Raw genomic sequence first — 21,921 nt, 5'->3', positions numbered from 1 at the left:
TACATTAAAGAGTTCCAAAACAAAAGCACTCAGGTGTACCTCACCCTCTCTAAACCAACTGGATCCCTGTCACTGACATCCCAATGCTCTAACATATAATTGCCCAAAGCAGCTAGTCACCTAACTAACCTAAAATGAAACCTGGTTCAAGGCTCCTGAGAGCACCCCAGCACTAACAGGTTTCACCTCATATCACGCGTTCCGGCCCCAAAATCCGGACAACACCAACAAAGGAGGGGGGTGTCCATATTCATAAAGGACACCCACACCTCAAGGTTGGTGGCAACGCACAATGCATCGGAGACCATCCAGGTGCAATTAACCATAGGCAAGACTGCTCTGCAATTTGTAGCATGTTACAGGCCACCCTCTCAAACTCAGGAACCTCACATGGCCTTCCTGAAAACATTGGAGGGGATAAATGTATCTCCAAACACCATCATACTAGGTGACTTCAACTACCCTAATATAGACTGGGAACACTACTCAAGCCCGAACACTCTAACCCAAAGATTCCTGGAGTTCATAAACTCAAATGCCATGGAACAACTAGTCACCATCCCCACAAGAGGAAAAACATACTTGATCTCATCATCACGAACATGGGATCAAAATGTTCAACACCGGAAGTATACCCCTCACTGGTGAGATCAGATCATAAACTAATCTCGCTGGAGGTCCTCATCCCGCCCCACCTGAAACAAAAAAGACCACAGTGAAAAACTTCTCAAAAGCCGATTTCACACTTCTAAAAACTAGTGTGGTCTCCTTTAAGGCCCCTGACCCAGTGGTAAACATTACTCAAACCGCTGAATCACTTACAAATGCCTTCTACCAGCACCTACAGGACTGCATGGATCAGGCAATCCCAAACAAAACTAAGACTCTCTGTACCAAAGGCAAGCGCCCAGTCTGGTGGACCCCAGCCATAAACAAGCTCTACAACAAAAGGAGGAAGCTACTACAAGATAGAGCAAAATCCTTGAAAGGTAAGACACCTTTGATCATTATAAGTAAAAACTAAGAGCTCTCATAAAATCATCCAAGGCAAATTTTGAGAGAAAAATCACCAAGGACTCTAAAGAGAATCATAAGGCCTTCTTTAGCTATGTTAGAAACCTAGGAGGAAACTCCCAGATATGCTCAGAATTAGTTCAAAATGATGTGAAAATTACTGAACCTACACACATTGCCAACATACTGGCTGACAGGTTCAGTGCAAACTTCTCCCCAAAAGGAGAGATATCTATTCCAGAGGATTGTAGCCCCCCAAACATCTCCAACACCCAGGTGAGAACTGCCCTCACTAAGGCAAAAAACACAGCATCCATGGGACCGGATGGTGTCCCCGGCTGTGTGCTTCATGAACTCAATGAGGAATTAAACCCACAGTTAGGACAGCTGTTTAATCTTAGCCTCACCTCAGGATACGTACCCAAGGAGTGGCGCACGGCGACTGTGGTCCCACTTCATAAGGGCGGTGCCTCCACAGACCCTGGAAATTACTGCCCCATTAGCTTGACAAGCCTTATCTGCAAAGCCATGGAGAGGATCATAATGGAACTCATAAATAAAGACATAGGGAACTTGCAGACTTTGGATCCAACCCAGTTTGGCTTTGTCAAAGGCAGATCCTGCCTCTTAAACTTGGTTGACTTTTTCGAGACTGTCACCAAGGCCATTGATGAGGGAAAGGCAGTCCATACAGCCTACCTCGACCTGGCAAAGGCATGTAAACCCATACATCACAAGATGGGTTGCAATCTGGCTAAGTGACAGAACCCACAGGGTCAGAGTTGCTGGAGCCATGTCAGACTCAAAGCCTGTCACAAGTGGTGTCCCACAGGTCTCAGTCCTGGGTCCACTCTTGTTCGGCATCTACTTTTCTGAAGTACAAGCAAACACAGGAGGGTTATGGCTGACAAAGTTTGCAGATGACTGCAAACTGGGCGCCATAGTCGAAAACACATCTGACACAGATATCCTCCAGAAGGGCCTCACAGAAACGATAACTGGTGCCAGAGCCATGGCCTGAAGTTAAACGCCAAAAAATGCATAGTCATACCCTTCGGGAAAAACAAGGTTATCCCTAGCTACCATATAGGTGGCAATCCACTGAGCACAGAAAAAGTCATCAGGGATCTGGGGACCCAGGTTGACAGTAGCCTTCGCTTGACACTCATGTTGCTAAAGTAGTTAGGAAAACCTTCTATATCGCCCACCTGATCATGAAGGGATTCACATCTAGATCAAGGAGGTCATCGTCCCCTGTACTCATCACTCATTAGACCTATGATTGAGTACAATGCCCGCTCGAATGTATCTGACCAGACACCTGCTGCAGCTTGAAAGGCCCCAAAAGTTCCTCACCAAAAGGATAAAGGGTCTCAAAATATGTCTTATGCTGCCCGACTGAAAGAACTCCAGCTCTATTCAGTCTCATACCGCTTGCTTAGAGGTGACCTGTGCCTGACATATAAGGCCATGTCAGACCCAGATTTGATGAATATGCTTCACCTCAAAAATCTAGATCCCTCAGAACCACAAGGGCGGAGTCTTAAACCTTGACACGGTTATAAATAGAACGTGCTGGAGGGACAGATTCATCACCCAGAGACTCCCTATGCTGTGGAACAAAATCCCGGTACATGTGAGGCAGAGCACCTCTCTGGCCTTGTTCAAGAGGAATCTTGACCAATGGATGGGAGATTGCAGATATACCCCAGGGATTACTTCAGTGTCACTGCTTGACAGAGGCACAGCAAAATGATAGACATAGTTTTTATTCAAACTAAAGGGGTGGCGAAAGCCACATAACTATGGGCTAGGCTTATAAATGCCCTTGGGCAGATAGCCTAGTATGAACCTATGAACCTATGAACAAACCGATGATACCTCCCCAAAGCCAAAATAAACATGTTACTATCTTCAATTACCCAAAACACATACATGGGATAACCTCTGTAAATAAACAGATCCTTGCTTATCCTACTACCAACTGTAGCTTCAAAATTATTCCCAGATCATCACCTGCCAAATGTACCACCAACACACTAAAGATCCCAATGACACTCAAAAAATACAAACCCAGTTGTGGGCCATCTGGCCTAACTGCATCCCCATTTTGCTGCCCAATGGATATAAGCATGACCAAAATGAGATTTCCTTTCCTAAAAAATAATTTAATAATAAGTCTGTCATTATACCTAATTATCCAATACAGGACAAGAAAATATTTGTTGACCAACAAACCATTATCTTAAGACTTCAGTTAGTCTGCCTTCCCCTCGCTAAATCTGATACCATTCCAATGCACAAAGAATAAATGGAAAATCTGTCTCCCAGAGCACCAACATACAGAAAAGATGTTCTCATCATATATATACAAACTGATTACAAGTCATCAACTTATCCCTTACCAATCAAATAAACTCCTGAGGACTCCCAAAATGAGACCACAGCAACATCTTACCTCAACCAACAGACACAACCAACCATTCCTGTCCTTTCCCAATACTATCTGCTTGCCCTACCCTAACTGATCCAATTAGATCTACACAACCAAAGATGCATGGAAGAAAAAAAATATATAACTGAAAAATTTCGCCAAACTAGCAAACAGAACAACTCTAACACCCTAAGAAATCCATAATGCATTCATAAAAAAGATGGCATACATTAAGTACATTCCAGTGAATCTCCATTTACCAATTTTAATCCCCGCAACAAAATCTTCAAAATCTGTCTTGTCAATGACCATCATCTGGCACTAGTCACACTATCTAACTTATCACAATCCTTCATCATACAGTCACAGTTCAAAATTTATTAAAGTCATGTAACCCTGCTACCCATGCAACTATACTAATCACAGCTAAATCCACCTTGACTGACTGAACTACCTTACCTGTTTCCATGCCAGAACCAAATATTTCCACAACAATCCTTCCACCAAACTCCTTCCTCCTCAAGCACCTACAACACAGAATTTAATTAAATCTTGCAAAACTCTACCATACACTTCTTTTGAAAAGCTACCTAACATTCCTCTATCAAGCAGCTGATCATTCCAAGCCAACCTAACACACCAGCAGCTTGTACCACTGCCCTATTGTCTGAATGAAAATAAACACTTTTCCCAAAACTTCTCTTGCTAGATGTTCAAAACCAGTCCAGTTGGAACTAACTCCAAACAGTCAACTTCCAACCTCCTATTGTCCTTTCCTCCTGCTGGCCAATAAGCCAGAAACCATTTCCCAGAAAATATGCACCCTATCCCAATACATCTTGCTATATCTGTAACAATTACAAATCACCTTGAACGACCCAATCCACCTACCAAAAGCTCTACCACTAAACTGCTCCAAAAAAGACAACTACAATGCTAAATCAGCATGCAGCAATGTATTAACCCTCACACAATGATGTTTGCTTTCCCCTATTCAATAAAAGGCTGCAGGCCCACAAAAGGAACAACCTGGGTGAATTGCTGGCATGCAAACATCAGGAGCCCAAAGAGGTCCATGACATCCTCAATCCAAACTCTGTCCTTGAACTTTTCCCTGATTCTTTCCTTAAAAACATGTTACCTTTGCAACTAGCAAACAAATCAAACCATGCTCAGCCTACTAGTAATCCCAGGGAATGCCTTGCTTGAACCTTCTAACTTTTACCTAGCCAACAAAACACCTGGCTCCAATGGCATAGCTTCCAATGCTCCATCAAACCCTTAACCTACTCTGAAAAAATCATCCAGATAACTGCCCAAGCACTTATGTCCAATCCAATGGAGAGCAGTGCTAAATGTCTCAAAGTAGCACAGGGCACCTAGAGTGCTAAACCTCTCAAAGTAGCACAGGCCACCTAGCATCCTATCGGCATAGCCTTGTCAAATTAAAACTTAAACCCAACTATCCTGCCCAACAATAGCCACTGTTCCTTTCAAGGCCAGTGATAAGAAGAATGGATCCAATATCTACCTTGACCAATCATGGATCCATAAACTCACAAATGACTTGCACTGCATCATCCAAAGACAATAACTGCTGTTCACATCATCTCCTAATATAAAATTATATGCAAAATTCCCCTTGTTATAATACCAAAGGTGAATCAAATTAAATGACTTGCCGATTTCTTTCCTCCAAAGGAAAAACCCTAAAGCTATTAAAGGGGGATATCAAATGCACCCAATAACCTACTACCCATCATTTTTTTCAACCAAACCTTCTGAAATATCTTCCTTCCCCTGCAAGGAAAGCATATTCCTTTAAATTAATAGCAGATCCCTTATAAAACCCATTTATCACTTTGTCCACAACTGCTGAAGTAGGAACATGCATGAGCATCTGACACAATACCTGTACATTAGATGCGACCCTTAGATTTCCCTTTGCCCAACCCACTTCTCTGCCCCAGAAAATTCCCCCCAGCCCCGACTACCCTGAAATCCAGGAAATGATAAAGATAACTCACCTGATTCAGGCTGCTGTGAACTCAAGTTAACCATTGTGCCTTCTCATCTGCCACCTGCCCAGCTGAATGCCTACACACACTTCAAGCAGGTGTCAACCACGAGCAACACCCTCATGTAGTCTTGCTTCCATCCCACCTATGGACAATTCCAAACTCCCATAAACAACCCTGCGCTACCCTCCCCAGTATCTGCCCCCTTGAACCTTAGTAAGCCTCTGCTGATTCTCCCTAACTCTTGCTTTGCCACACTTCTGGCATGACTTGACCCCCCCCCCCCTTATTCCAGAACTAGGCCAACCCGCACCAAGTCAGACATTCTTACATTAACTCCCACCATCATGTCATTATCTGCAACCATATCATACACCACTCCAGCTGTGGGCACATGTTCTGTGATAGCACCCCTCAACTGCCATGCCTACTTTCCACATGTGACTTCCTTGATTGGCTTCTCCTCTTCCAACTGGACTCAGCAGGCATTGAGCTTCCAATATCTGCAACCATATCATGCACCACTCCAGTGGTTGGCACATACCCTGAGACAGTGTCTTTCAAGTGCCATGCCTACTTCCATCATCTGCCAAAAAGAAAAGACCATGATAAGTACTCTAGGAAGGAGAAAAAAGAAAAACATTTATTGCCAAACTCCAATGTATCCATTTCATAAATTTATTTTAGTCTCCTCCTTCCTCTTGTCCTTTCCTTTCAGGGAACCCCCTGCCCCCACACTAGGAAGGAGCCACACATAAATCGACCACCTACCTCTCCCTATCTTAAAAACAGAACTGAGCCTCATTATGAGGATCACACCATCTTAGGGATCTCAAAACCCACACCTGTGAAATTCTACACTGAAAGAGTCCGACACACCATCTGGGTCAAGAATTTTTTACTTATACCCTTGGAAATTACCAAATAATCATATCATTTTTTTAAGTAAACAGCATACTTTAACCCTCCTATGACCTCCGCAGTAGACGTTAATAAGCCATTAGTGTGTGTTCCACATCCTGCCCATTTGTTCCACCTTATGAGGGCTGATGTTCTCCATTTAGGGGATGGAGGGTAGAGAGCTATGACATATTCCCCAAAAGATTATGAAGGCCACAACACAAATAATGTGACCCTATCACCTGCCTGCACTCTGTTCTGCTCTGCTCAAGATTCAGCATCAAACCAGTCTTTTCCTTTGCTTACATTTTCTCCAGCAGTCGCGTTTCAAGAGAGATTAAGAGGGATATATGTGAAATTTGAGTCAATCAGGGACATTTGAGAGGTATGTGAATTATCTGCATTATCCTGCAAAATTGGGAACAGAATGGACCTAAAGTCTGAGCTAAATTTGGCAGTTCTGCAGCATCTGGTGAATCGCAAGATCTGCTTACTGGAAATAACAACAAACGTATCTGTGAGCACTCTTCTGACTTCAGATGAAGCAATACCATTTCCTTCATTAACAATATATTACAAACCATTAATAAAAGACTTTACATATTTCACAATGTCTAATATCTGTTAATCCAGCAAGAAAAGGATCAATGTGGGCCATTTTCAGCAACACAGAACATGCCACTGGAAATACATTAAGTTTTCATTATGCATCTGTTGGGAAATGCATTACATAGTAATTCATACATCCCTATAATCTACCTTGCAATTGCAACTTTTCTTTAATTGCATCCTCACTCCCCCAGCAATGTGTCCGTTGACTGTCAAACTGAAAATTGGATCTGCCTGTTTAATGCTATCACTGGGCCAGCATTTGTAATTCTCTAATGTAATATACCATCAGCTTAGTGTATAAACCTTTCTACAGCAATAAAAAGATGAATGTTAAGGAGCTCTGTCAGTGTTGTTTCCCCATGCTAACTAATGGCTTCAACACACATGCTCAGAATCCACCTTTACCTCAAGGAGCTCGCAGCCCGATATTCACAGCTCACTTCACCTCACCAGACTGCAGAAACACCACAATATTAAACCACGACCACCAATGCTTATGTCGCCTTGACAAAAACAGCCCCAATGCAAAAAGGCCAACACCCTGACTTGCAACATATTGCAGTAACACAGAGTAGCCCAAGCACAATGCCTCAACAAACACAGTTAAAATTATACCATTGACAGAACCTAATACTGATAAACAGCAACAAATCACAGAAAAAGCAGACAAGGATTAAAATCAAAGTGCTGCTAAAGATGTTGGGTCGAAACAAACACACTGATAAAACAAGATGCGATATCCTGGATATCCAGAGGCTTTATTGCTCACACTAAATGACGATAAAATAAAAATAACTAGTAACTTTACAACAAATACTGAGTGCTTTCACCCGCCACAGCTACGCGGATTTCTTCAGAGTACAAACATAATGTCTTGACGCCAACCTTATCTATGATAAGGTTGGCGTCAAGACATTATGTTTGTACTCTGAAGAAACCCGCGTAGCTGTGGCGGGTGAAAGCACTCAGTATTTGTTGTAAAGTTACTAGTTATTTTTATTTTATCGTCATTTAGTGTGAGCAATAAAGCCTCTGGATATCCAGGATATTGCATCTTGTTTTATCAAAGTGCTGCTAAAGAACTGAGCTGCCCCACCAATGCCTTAACATGAAAATGAGTGACCACCTGACCTTAAACACATTACATCTCTCCATCTTTTGGGCTAACAACACTAAACACCAACGAACCACTACCAGCTCCACCACCAGGCTGACAAATCCACAGATCCACTGTTTATTTATTTATTTATTTATTGCACTTGTTTACTGGGATGGTCCACTGGGTGTAGGTAATCCCATTTTCAGTTGAGGCCTGGGGAGAAAAGCTCCAGCATAATACAACAGTACATACAAGAAAATAAGATGCCAACAACCTAATAATGGATGATTTCAACTACCCCACCATTAACTGGGAAAACTACTCATGTACCAACTCTTTTGCTCAACATTTTCTGGAATTTATACATTTCAATGCCTTGGATCAACTTATCCACACCCCCACCAAGGGGAGCAATATCCTAGAACTGTTCATTACCAACATGGGGAACCGATGTTCCACACCAGTGGTCAATTCCTTGTTGGTCAGATCCGACCACAAGCTAATCACCCTAGACATCCACATCCCACCCCCACCCCCCATTAGGGAAACCACTGCAAAAAATATCTACAAAGCCAACTTCACACTTCTTAAGACAGAAGGGGCAACCTTCATGACACCCATGCAGATAGACAATAGAGATACGACTGCTGAATCCTACACAAATTCATTTTATAAGCACTTACACAAGTGCATGGATTGTGCTATCCCTAACAGAACCAAGATGCTATCCTCCAAAAAAAGGAAGTCAATCTGGTGGTCCCCTGCCATAAACAAACTCTACAACAGAAAAAAATAAACTTTTGCAAAAAAGAGTAAAATTTCATGATTGGAGGAACTCCCTGGTCAGCCTGAGTAAGAAGCTGATATCCCTCATAAAATTCTCCAAAGCTAGTTACCAAAACAAAATTGCCACTGATTCTAAAGACAACCACAAAGCATTCTATAGCTATGTCAAAAATCTCAATGGCAACACTCAGATCTGCTCTGAGTTACAGCACAATGGCACTAAATATACAGAAACAACTGATATTGTCAACATCCTGGCAGATAGGTTCAGTGCTAACTTTACCCACCTCTCACCCCCTAAAGGGCCCATCTCTATACCAGAAGAATGCAAAGTTCCTGTAATCACAGCTGCACAGGAAAAAACACACTCAACAAAGCCAAGAACACAGCATCCATTGGACCTGGCAACATCCCAGGCTGCATTCTACATGAACTGCAGAATATACTGGCACCCCACCTAAGCACCATGTTCAATCATAGCCTCACCTCAGGCTTTGTGCCCACTGAATGGCACACAGTGATTGTTATCCCACTCCACAAAGGGGAAGCCACCACGGACCCTGGGAACTACCTCCCCATTAGCCTAACAAGTCTGGTCTGCAAGGCCATGGAACGTATCATCATGGATCTTATGCACAAAGACATTGGTAATCTCCAAACTCTAGACCCCACCCAGTTCGGGTTTATAAAAGGCAGATCATGTCACCTAAACCTGATAGACTTCTTTGAAGCAGTCAACAAAGCCATAGATGAGGGTAAGGTGGTTCACACAGCCTATCTAGATCGCGCCAAGGCTTTTGACACCACCCCCCACTCTGGAATTATAGATAAACTCACTAAACTATGTATAAATCCCTATGTCACAAGATGGGTTGCTAAGTGGCTCACTGACAGAATCCACACTGTGAAAGTAGCAGACTCCAAATCCGACTTCAGACCAGTGACAAGTGGAGTACCACAGGGTTCAGTCCTGGGTCCTCTCCTGTTTGGTATCTACTTTTCTGAAGTACAGGCTAACACAGAAGGTCTTTGGCTAATGAAGTTCACAGATGACTGCAAACTAGGAGCCATAATCAAAACTCCTAACAATGTGGCCATCCTACAAAAGGGCCTTACAGAGATAGATGCCTGGTGTCAAAGCCATGGCCTCAAGCTCAATGCCAAAAAGTGCATTGTAATCCCCTTTGCTAAAAACTCTGCACCCATGAGCTACCACATAGATTGTAGTCTACTTAACACCGAACGTGTGATAAGAGACCTTGGGACACAGGTGGACAGTAGTCTCTCCTTTGATAATCACATCGCCACAGTAGTCAGGAATTTTACGTGACACACCTCATCACAAAAGGTTTCTCATCCAGGAAAAAAAGAGGTCATTGTTCCCCTCTACTCGTCGCTCATTAGACCCATTATAGAGTACTACGCTCCTTTTGGTATGTACCTCACAAGACTTCTACAACAACTGGAAAGGCCACAGAAATACCTCACAAAGAGTATTACTGGACTCAAACAGATGCCCACTGCAGACTGTCTCAAAAAACTCCAGCTTTACTCCGTCGCATATCACCTAATCAGAGGCAATTTCTGCCTAACATACAAAGCTATGTCAAACCCAAAGCTGTTGGACATGCTCCTCTTAAATCCCAATCCCTCTGAGCTACACCCTCTAGGGACCTAAACCTTGTCACTACAATAAACAGAACATGCTGGAGGGATAGATTCCTGTCCTAGAGACTTCCCACACTCTGGAAAAAACTACCTATCTGTATCAAACAAAGCTTCTCATTAGCACTCTTCAAGAAAAATCTTGATGATTGGATGGGAAATAGGAAATTTACCCCGGGGATCACCTCTGTGGCTCTGCTCGACAGGGCCACAGGAAAATAATTTTCTTGGGTGGCGAAAGCCAATGTACCTTTTTGGCTAGGCTTAGACAAGCCTTAGGGCCAATAGCCTAGTACCTACCTATGAACCTATGAACCTATGCATTTTAGAGTACAATACAGTTACAATGGAGTAAAACATTGAAACTGACACTAATACAGAGTTTATACAGTGATACTACATTAGGAATAATGTAAGCCCATTGGCTCAATGTTATATACATATTTACACACTTTTATATAAACATTTACACACTTCTGCCTTGTGTAGAATTAGTAGAATAGCTTTGAGTATTAATTGTTATTTGGTTATAGGGGTTCGTAGCAAAGATTTAACAGTTAGAGTTTGAGGGGTTTATATTATAGTCTCGAAAACCAACAATATCGAAACTGATATTGTCGACACAAGAATAGTGAAAGCGCACATCGAACGTGTAAACGGAAATTTCCATAAGGGGATATTTCCATTTACTGCAATGTAGTGCAGTCTCGGTGTTGGTATATTTAAGTAGTGGGGGTGTGGGGTGTGCAGGGTAGCTTGCCCCCCTGCTTAAACCTGTTAGGGTTCTTTTGTTTTTTTTTTGTTGTTGTTATTTTTATAAGTTCGATGTTTAAAGACATCGACCATATGGTGTTCAATGTTTTCAACTGTCAGTCTTATAATATAGACCCGAGTTTGAGCTCATTCAGTTGTTGTGTTATGATAATGGGAGAGAGATTTATGGAGTATAGAGATTGAATAGGGAGAGGTTAAAAGTGAGGAGGCAGATATTTAAGGAGATTTTGCATTGGCACATGAGCATGCCAGAGTGAAGAGAGGTGCTTTCTTAAGGATGACTTAAAGAGAACAGGATTACTTATGGTTCTGCTAGAAGGTGGGAGAGCATTCCAGAGTTTAGAGACTGTGACAGAGTACAGCATTTGACCAGCTGACAGATTTGGTTTGTCAACTATTAGCAATGATGTGTTTTCTGATCTAAGAGGTCTGTTGGGATAATAGGTGGACAGTAAAGAAGAGAGAGAGGGGCACATAGATGGCTTGTCTATAAATTTATGTCCATTAGTTAGTTGAAGGTATGTGAGGTGTTGTGGTAGTTTGAGCCAGTTTAGTTGGTGTAAGAATAGACAGCGATGGGATGACTATTTTGAGGTAGTTGTGAATTTGACAATCTTATTGTAGCATTAATCAAGTTTGGTTTTCAGTGAGGACTGTATGTTGGTGAGGATGGGGGCACTCTAAAGTAGGGATGGAAACAGAGGCTAGAGCTTTCTTGGCAGTGAAGCTAAGGAAGTGCTTGTGTTATAGTGGAGGGGACCTAGTTTCTGATGTGTTTTTTTTATATGGTTATGGATATGGCGGTCGAACATTAAATTTTAATCAATGATGACACCTAATAGTTTGGTACTTGTAGTGATGGCAATGCTAGTATTAATTAGGGAATGGATAGATAATTAATTTCTGTTGAGAGAAGTATTCTTTTTGAGGGTCAATATTATAAGCTTAGTTTTACTAGGGTTAAGAGCGAGATGGTTACTTGACATCCAAGCTTCAGTTTCTGTAAAGGCCTGTTGGGTAAGTTGCTGCAGGTCAGACACAGTCTTAGCAGAGCAGATGACTGTAGAGTCATTGGCATGTTGGATAACTGTGCCATGAGTACGAATTGGTGTTGAAGTTATTGATGAAAATGCTAAATAGGAGGGAGCCTATTACTGAACCCTGGGGAACACCTGTTGTTGTATTCAGAAATGGTGAGCAGGATTTTTGCCATTTAGTGGCTTGTTGTCTATGTGAGAGATAGTTAGAAAACCAGTTCAGGGTGAGTGGTGAGAGACCTAAGTTGGAGAGTTTGGTATGTAGTAGGGGATGGGAAACCATATTGAAGGCCTTTGAGAGGTCTAGAAAGAGTGAGGAAACTAAGTATCCAGCATCTTGCAACCTATTTGTGTCCAGAAAGGATATGAGAGCAGTACTGGTACTATTCCCTGGCCTGAAGCCATGATGAGTAGTGGAGAAGATGTGGTTATTAACAAGATAATTGAAAAGCTGAATGTGAACACATTTTTCTAATATTTTAGAGATGGGGGCAAGGATTGCTATGAGCTGGAAATTAGAGATATCAGAATTTTGTCCACCATTATTTAGAGAAAGAACAAATGCTTTCTTCCAAATGCTAGGTTGATCTATTGAGGAATATGCTGACCGGATAGGCAATAGAGTTAGCAGCTGATTTTATAAATTCAACCGGTAAGTTGTCTGGAGTGTTTGTGCATGGTTTGAGTTGATGAAGACGTTTTTGTATAATAGAGGTGGGTACTGGTGTGAATGTGAGAGTACATATAGAGGAGTTTGGACAGGGAGATGGAGTATTGGGTGGTTTGTGGTATGTTGGTGGGAAGGTGGAGGTTAGCTTTCCTATGGTGTCAATAAAGTTAGAGTTAAAGAGAGTAGCTATCTCAGTAGGAGTCTTGCCAGGGTATAGCAAGGATTATTATTAGTGCCTGAACAAAGTAGGGAGTTGAGTGCTCCCCAGAACTTTTTAGGGTTTTGTTTGTATTGGCTTAGAAGAGTTTGGAAATGTTCTTTTTTATTTTTAATGACTAGACATTTTGCCTGGTTGTGTAGCTGTTTATATTGGATGAGGTCAGTTGGGTTTTTGTTTTTTTGCCAAGCTTTGTCTCTAGTGGACATAATTTCCTTAGTTTGTTTGGTCAGGCAGTTGGCATGCTTAGCCTTAACTCTCTTCAGGCGAGGTGGGGCTACCCTATCTAATTTCTGAAGAAATGTTGAATTAAAAAACTCTACAGCATCATTGAGTGGGAAATATTTTAATGGTATCCAGTTCATATTGTATAAGATCTCATTGAAGGTAGAGGGGGAGAAATTGGATAATTCCCTAATGACTTGGTGTCGGTGTGGGATAGGGGTAACATTACGTATTATGAAGGCAGGTGAGTGGTCACTGATACTATCTGGTAGGGTACCAGAAGAGGAGATTTTGTTTGGATCGGATGCCTTTGTTGTTTTTATAGTTGGGTCTGGTGATATCTGTGATTAGTTGAGTGTAATTATATAGATTAATGGAGTTGGAGGGGTCATTATTTGAGATATCATGCCAATTGATGTTAACATCACCTAAGATAATAGTTTCATTATCAATATTGGTAGTAGTCCAGGCAAGAATCTCTTCAAGTATAGGTATGTTATTGCCTAGGGGAATGTAAATGACCATGATACAAAGGTTTTTACTGTTATTCAATTTTAGAAAGGCCAGCAGTATCACTGCAGGGGAGAATTGCGGGATAAGTTTAGTGCATGGAATTACTATAAAAGTATTTGGGTAAATTAAGGCGACTCTGACACCTTTTTTCTTTGGTCTGTCTGTGCTTAGGCAACAATAGTTAGGGGGTAGGAATTCTACATGCTTTACATATGGTATTAACCAAGTCTCTGTGATGGTTGTGAAGTCGGGTTTATTTTGGCTTAACCATGCATACAGATGTGAGATTTTGTTTCTGATGCTCTGGATATTAATGGTGGTGAAGTTTAGGGATTTTAGAGGGTAGCAGGATGGTGGAGAGGGGCCAGGGTTCAGATGAATGTCTCTGCACTGAGACAAATTGGAGTGGGTGGGAGGCATAACATATTATAGTTTCTTTTTTTTTTTTTTTTAGTTGGGCTGGAAATGAGACAGTAGTGTAGCAGGGGCTTTGAATGGTTAGGATCTTTACTTTGGCTTGTGAAAGTGTGTTTGTGCTATTTAAAGTGGGACCAATTGACATGTATCTGGGGAGTGATGGTGTGTGTAAGGTAGTGGTAGAAGTTGGTTTGTAAAGTATGTGGGTTGTGTAATAAGAAGATAGATTTAAAGGGAGATAGAGGTGGAGTAGGAGAAAGAGGAAAAAAGTATGATAGATGGGAGACGTTGTAGAGGTGAAATGTGTGTACAATAGGTACTGAAAGATGTGCTAAGAGTATGGAGCTGTTTAAGATATATGGGTGTAACAGAGTTTAATGTGTGAGGTAAATAAGTGTTATAATGATGTATGTGGGATAAGTATGGCATTTAACTAGAGATAGGGAGATTATGGTGGGAAACAGCATACATTAGAAAAATGATAAGGGTAACCTACAGAATCCTAATAAGGCTACACTACCTCTCCACACCACTAAGATTTGCCATGTCAACCAGAAAAAAAAGAAAAGGAAAAAAATTATACAAGTCTTCTCAGACGTAGCACTAGCTTTAGCAAGTTCATACCAAAATCTGATCCCTTAGCCAGTTACACTCACACAAAATTAGATAAGCCCTTACCTCATTTCCTCTAAACCTTCCTGCTTTCCCAATTTAACCTTTCCATCCCCAACTAACAACTTAATTCCCATTACTATTATTACCTGACCCTCGCCCGAAGATGTCCCTGGACAATTCAGTTTGTTCCCAAACCTCATTTATTGCATTTTTCAAAGTTGACTAAAATAGGAAATGTGCTGATAGATGACCATTGTTGTCAAGCAGAGAGATATTACCCTTTTCTGACTAGGTAGCTCTGCAGTTTTGCAAAGAAATATTGGCTATTTACATTATTTCTTTTTCAATGTCTACTATAAGATGAAGATTTATTCAGAATAGTATGAAGCAATAAGACAGGATTAAGAAGTAGCACATGGACTATAAGTGGATTAGTAAGTAGAGACAAATATTTTTTAGAAAGGTAGTGTAGAGCAAAGGAGGGTCCCATGATTGCTGCTAGCATGTTTTTCAGCAAGGCTCTAAGTGTATCTTCAGATTGGGTCTATATTAGATAATCGAACATTCAAAAGATCAACACTCATATGGTCGACACCATATGTTCGAACTTTTAAAAGTTCAAAAACCTAATAAAAAAAAAAACTACACAAATAACCTAGCTGAACGTTTTAAGCAGGGGGCAATCCCCCTGCACCCCCACCCCCCGCTCTTTAAATATACAAACCTCCGAGATCCTACTATGGTGCAGAAAAGGGAAATCTTCCCATTCCGTGCTGTACAGAGATCTCAGATAAAATGTTCAAACTTTCAAAAATTCAATCATATGGTGTCGACCATATGACAGTTGAAGTTTTGAAAGTTCAATCATCTAATATAGACCCTTCAGATTCTAGAGACAATAGAGATCCACAAGGTATCCAAGGGTCTTGTTAGACCTAGCATGAGATGAGGGAAGAGAGTACAAGGATACAAAGGGAGAAGGAGGAAAATGGATAGTCTGTTAAAGTAGTTATTTGGAATGCTGGAGTGGAATGTCATTCTGTCAAAGGGGGTAATATTTGGAATAAATTAAGGTGGGTTAAGAAGACATTATTTTATTGCAGGAAATTAAACATAAAAGGAAAGAGGCTCTTTAACTAGGGAGTATGGACCTCAGATTGTTATAATATAGCACAGTTAGGAAGTCCTGACAAAGAAGAGTAGGTATACTGGCAAGAAAGAATATGATTCTACATGTCAAAGAGCTTAAAGAGTACCAGGAGGGAAGATGGGTCATTGCAGCCTAAATTTAATGAGTCAGGACTTGAAAATAGGTAAAATTTATAGATGTAATGAAGACTTAATTGAAGTTTTTCAGAACTTTTATGTACAAAGGAAAATGACAATGTCTGAATGTAATAAATTAATGAGGGAGATTTTAACACTGTGGTAGACTGGAAAAAAGATAAATTGCTTGATCACAGAGAGAGGAACATAAAAACCTGGAAAGTTCTAGCAGAGTGGGAACTGCAAGAAGGGTAAACAGACATGTGGAGGCAACAGTACCCAGAGGATATAGTATTTACATTTTCTAGGCTTGAAAACAGGAAGATCAGCATATTGAACAAAGTTTTGGTAAGGGGTAAATGGCTACGGCATGTAACAGAAGTCCAAATAGATGAAAGATTTTTATTGTATTATGGCCATGTGTGTATATGTTTGAGACTCAATCTGAAGAAGAGTTCACTAAAAAAATGGAGATGGAAACCATAGTTATGGGACAAGCAGATAATCTGAAAGGATGTCAGTTTAGAGGAGAATGTTTAGAATAAGATAGCAAAAATAAACTTGAATATATGACACTGAGGGCTCGGCAGGATGCCTTGAAATGTGCTTTGAGAATGTATTATGAGTCTGAATGGATATTGGAATATAGGTTGATAACATTAGTAAATGGGAAGAACAGTTAAAATTTGTACAAAGAAATTTGGAAACTGGAGATAATGTTTGGCAAAAATCCAGAGAGAAAATAAGGGAAATACTGAAGCTGAAGTCCTAGATAGTAGAATTAGAAAATACACTGGAAGAGAAGGGTTTAATTAATTTACAGAACTTTTGGTTTTAAAGATGGAAGAAAATGGATAAATGCTTAGCTCTAAAGATTAAAGATGAACTAAAGGATACAAGTATTTTATCTGTCGAAAATAAATGAGGTAGAGAGGGCATGACCAAGATAGCAAGCAGTTAACAGCACAGAAATTTTGCTCTGCTTCTCCTATACATTCTTGATAGGATTAAATTGTCATTTTCATGAAAAGTCATTCAAATAAGCTGAGATAGCATGGTGAAAACTTCTTGGAACATTTAGGTGGAAAAAATAATTTACATATCAAATATTTTCCTGTCAAACCTTCAAGATAAAGATTTACCAAAGGAAGATGCACTACTCTAAAGTAGTTTCACAAGAAGATTTAGTGAAGAAAGAGGTACAGTCTATCCTTTGTAGTATACAAGACCTGGACTCCAAAGTAGACAAAATAAAAGAAGATTTTACAAAGGAGATTGAATTAATCAAGGAAGTAGTGAAACAACAGACATTCCAGATATCTGCTATGGAGGATTCTATCACTGACATGGACAGCAGACTTACAGAAGGAGAACATAACACTAATTTTGTTCTTCAAAAAAAACAAGTTCTTGAAAAAAAGTGATGACTTGAAGAATAGGTCTAGGTGGAGCAACATCTGGATTTAAGGAATCCTTGAGCTAGAAGGATATAACATGGTAAACTTCTTATTTGCTTATCTCCCTAAAACATTACACCTTTCTGAAGCCTTGTCATTTGGCATAAAGAGGGCTCATAGATCTTTGTCTGTAATAACCCCAAGTAACAAACTGTCAAATCCAAGATCTATAGTAGTCAAATTTATTTCTAGTCAAGACAAGGATCTAGTTTTGAAAACAGCCTGGTCTGCTTCATCCATAAAACTTGGTGATTCTTTCATTAGATTTGACAATGACTATTCCTCTCTGGTGGTTTTAAAAAGAAAAGCTTGCATTCCTCTGTTAAAAATCACTGAAGAAAGCCAGAATAAACACTCACCTAATCTAACCTGCAAACTAAGATTATTCTTAGCGGGGGGAAAAACATTTGATTCCTTAGAATATGCAGTTTCCTTCCTCCAGAAAAATATTTTACTTAATTTTATTGATGATATGGACCTGGATGTATTCTTTAAAAGACAGTCTACAAGGAATGACTGGACAGTTAAAGAGAACAAAAAAGTTCAAGTTCAGAGACAAATAAAACTACCTGCTAGTTATTTATATTTTGTTTGTCTTAAAATAGGCTGTTTCTGAAACATCTTTTAAATGAAATCACCTAAAAGGTAATACTTTTCTATTTTCCTTACATTATTTTCAGTTTACAAGTATTAGTCTCTCTGCTATTGTAATATTGCAGCTTCTCCACCAGATGGAGTAAAGTTTATCATAAAAAGCTTATTTAACTCTGGTTTGGGGGCTGGTTTGACTGTTTGAAAATGTAGGTGTGTGGAAGGGAATGTTAAAACTCTTTACTACTTTAATTTTCAATATTTAACACAGTATTTACATATAGTGTTGCTGACAGTGGGGGATATAGTTAAACTTGTGCACTGGCGTGTTTTTAAAGGCTGCATAACTTTCCCTTGCTTATTTGATGTTAAAAAAAAACTTTCAGTATAAGTGTGGCTTGCAGAATGTGTCCATGAGCCCTCTGTATTTAAAGACTTTCTTTTGAGTCTATTTTCCTACTGAATAATTGAGTAGAAATTTGTGTTAACTGTTTTTAACATTACTACTGAGTGTTCTATTCCCTCTGTAGCTGGTACATTAATTTTTTAATGTAATTCTAACATTTTTAATGAATATTATCCCTAGTTAAAGCATTTGTTCATACTCGATAATGCTGTAGCACCATTTTATTAGTCAGAAGACTCAGATATGTGTTTTATATAGGGAATAGAGGAATAACATAAGTTGGAAAACAAATGGAATTTCATTAAGGTAACATACTTCTGCCTAAAATACAGACATTAGCAGTCTGTTTATAATTCAGCCTTGTTAGATAGTAAATATGAATGTAAATAGCCAAAATCTATGCAGGCTGTTTTATAAGCTTCTAGTCCATGTGGGAAATTAGATGAGAATTTGTAATCAGTGATGAGGTTTTTGGAGTGAATGTGGTGGAAATGTAAGCAATTTACTTAGGAAAAATGTTAATATAGGTATCAGTTCATAACCATTTTATAAAGTGCAATAAATACAGGTAATATGTTTGTTATACAATATTGTACATATAGGATACAAGTATTATTCTTGTTAAATTACAGGCACATGTACGTTAAAAATACATAATTTACTCATAACACAGAGGTTCTTAATTCATATAAACATTTCAAGTATTAAGAATGGTCTGAGCATATCTTCAATATGATAGTTAATATATACATTAATGTGTATAATTAATGCTAATTATTATAAATTAATAGTTAAAGTTCTTTGTGTTTAATAGGTCTTATTATATATTAACCTTGTTGTGCAGGTTTTTTTTGGTTTGTTTTATACTAATTTAACATCTTCTTAAAACATGTAAAATGTTTATTTAGAAAATATCAGTTTATGTAAGTAAAATAGTAGCAACAATGTGATTGGTTGTGTTATGGTGTTGTTAGTAAGTGGCTTGTATGAACTTTTCATCAAGCCTGGAATACTTTATTCCATATTGGAGGTTAAACATGTTTTTAATTCTGAATTTTTCTCATCATCCTTATTGTGTTTGTCCATTACAAGTTGTTCTTTTGTTAGTGTAATGCTTAATGCACTAAATAATTTCATAGCAGTTTCTATACCTATTGTACTAATAGATGCCAGCATATAAATGCTTTTCATTAAATATAAATGGGTTAAATAACCCTTTAAGATGGGTAGTTTAAATAAGTATTTAACTCTACATAAAGCAGGCATTGTTTTTTTTAGAGGAAATCGGAAAACTCATTTATTGACTAAAGATTTAAATAAATTATTGTTAAAAGATTATTCACCCGTGGTGGTGGTGGTGCTGTGGTAGTGTTGTCGCCTCACAGTAAGACGCTGTCCGTTTCAATTCTCAGCTAGACCGTCTTCTCCGTGGAGACATGCGTGAATGGGCATACCTTCATTGAAGGTTGTGCATCAGGCCTAGCAAGCCGGTACTTAAAAATCAACTGCCAATCATAATCGGACCGGAGTTCCGCTGTGGCGACCCCTATCTGGGAAAAGCCGAAAGACACAAACAATTGTTAAAAGATTATTCAGTTTTAATTGGCTCTCATTTTGGTTCAAAATAAGAGGTGTTCTTATTCTCTGGGAAAAAAGTGTCAGGTCTACCTAAAATAGTGGATTCCTGTTCTGACAAAAATGGTATGCTGGGATTGGTGGAAGTAGAAACTGATAAAAAATACTATACCCTTATAAATACCTATTGGATCCCAGGGATTGGTTCTAAACAGTTAATAATACATAGATATTATAACACTATACTCTAAATGAGAATTGTTGATAGCTGGTGATTTTGACTAGACCTTTCAAACAAAGACACTACAGATGTTAAACAAATCAGACTATCTTCAGTAGTGAAACATTTAAATCATTATACTGATACAATATATATGAGAGACATATCAGATTTAAAACTACATAGTTCTTTAAAATATACTCACTATTCTTTTAGATTTGGACTCAAACCAATATTGATAAAGTATTGGTATCCTACGCGTTACACTCCAAAGTAGACCAAGTACTAAAAGTTTCATATTCCTTATCTGACCAAAATGCTATTACATTTAAATTAACTTTAAGTCTAAACAATTTAATTTCCTGCCAAAGACTCAGGGAATGTATAACTAAAATAAAAGGCTTTAATGAATGGTTATTAAAAGAAATAAATTAATTTTTGGAACTTAACAGTAATGGCGAGGTCTCTGATGTCATACTATGGGTCACATTTAAAGCTTACTTACATGGTAACGTAAAGAAGTGGTATATTTGTAAAAGAAAGGAATGAGATAAAGAATTAAAAACTCTCCAAGCTGAAATTGATAAAGTAAAATGAAACCTTAAATCCAATGATAACACTGCAAGCACACAGTTGAAAAATCTAAATCAGAAATATCTAGAAATTTCATATGATAAGATGTCCATTATTCTAGAAAACATGAACACAGTCAAGCTCTGTGCTAGGACTACATCCTGCCATGTTGGACAGATGTGAGCCATGCATGGTAGAACTGTTAGTTCAGTGATGTCACTCATGACTATGTGAACTGTCTCTGCCAGGAGTTGCACTGCCATTTCCACATTCCCTGCTTAAAGTGGGGGTGCTACCTGATGTGAGCGATGTCTGCTGAATGAGCTATCTTCATGACTATTGTCCAGGACAATAACTCCATGGCCTACCACATCTGGGTGTAGACACCTCAATCACTGATGGAAAAGTAGGTCTGCATGGAGGAGCAATGATTGTTAGCTGCTAATGGTTTGCAAGTGTTAATGATTGCTCTGACTACAACAACAAGCAATACTGAATTGATTCTTCTCTCAAAGGTGTATATCATGCAACATAAAGTTTCTTGTCTCTCAAATGAATATTGATGCTTAATTATGTTAACTGTTGCATGATTGTATTTGCAACCCCTCTGTAGAATTAAAATATGATTATGCTATATCTACTCTGTCTCTGTACAGTGTTCACAATACTAACTTCTGTACTTGTTATGCTGTATAATTGTAGCTAGTCTTTTTTTTTGTTAAGTTTTTAATACCTTAATGAATTTGTACATGGAGCTTTTCTCCCCGGGCCTCTGCTGAAAATGGATATGTATCCAGCTAGACCAGCCCGGTCAACAAAAATAAATAAATAAATAAT

General features: G+C 39.2%; 1 protein-coding gene across 1 annotated transcript in view; it reads right to left on the bottom strand.

Annotated features, from left to right (window-relative positions):
- The window catches only part of LOC122799862 (short transient receptor potential channel 7-like), a 1,065,642-nt gene that overhangs the window by 210,559 nt on the left and 833,162 nt on the right, over nucleotides 1-21,921 (bottom strand). The gene's annotated exons all lie outside the window — the stretch shown is intronic.

This window comes from Protopterus annectens, chromosome 4.part0, assembly GCF_019279795.1.
Source record: "Protopterus annectens isolate FY-2018-M chromosome 4.part0, PAN1.0, whole genome shotgun sequence".
NCBI lineage: Eukaryota > Metazoa > Chordata > Ceratodontiformes > Protopteridae > Protopterus > Protopterus annectens.
Note: the sequence above shows the minus strand (reverse complement) of the source record. Positions and strands in the feature narration are given on the sequence as shown.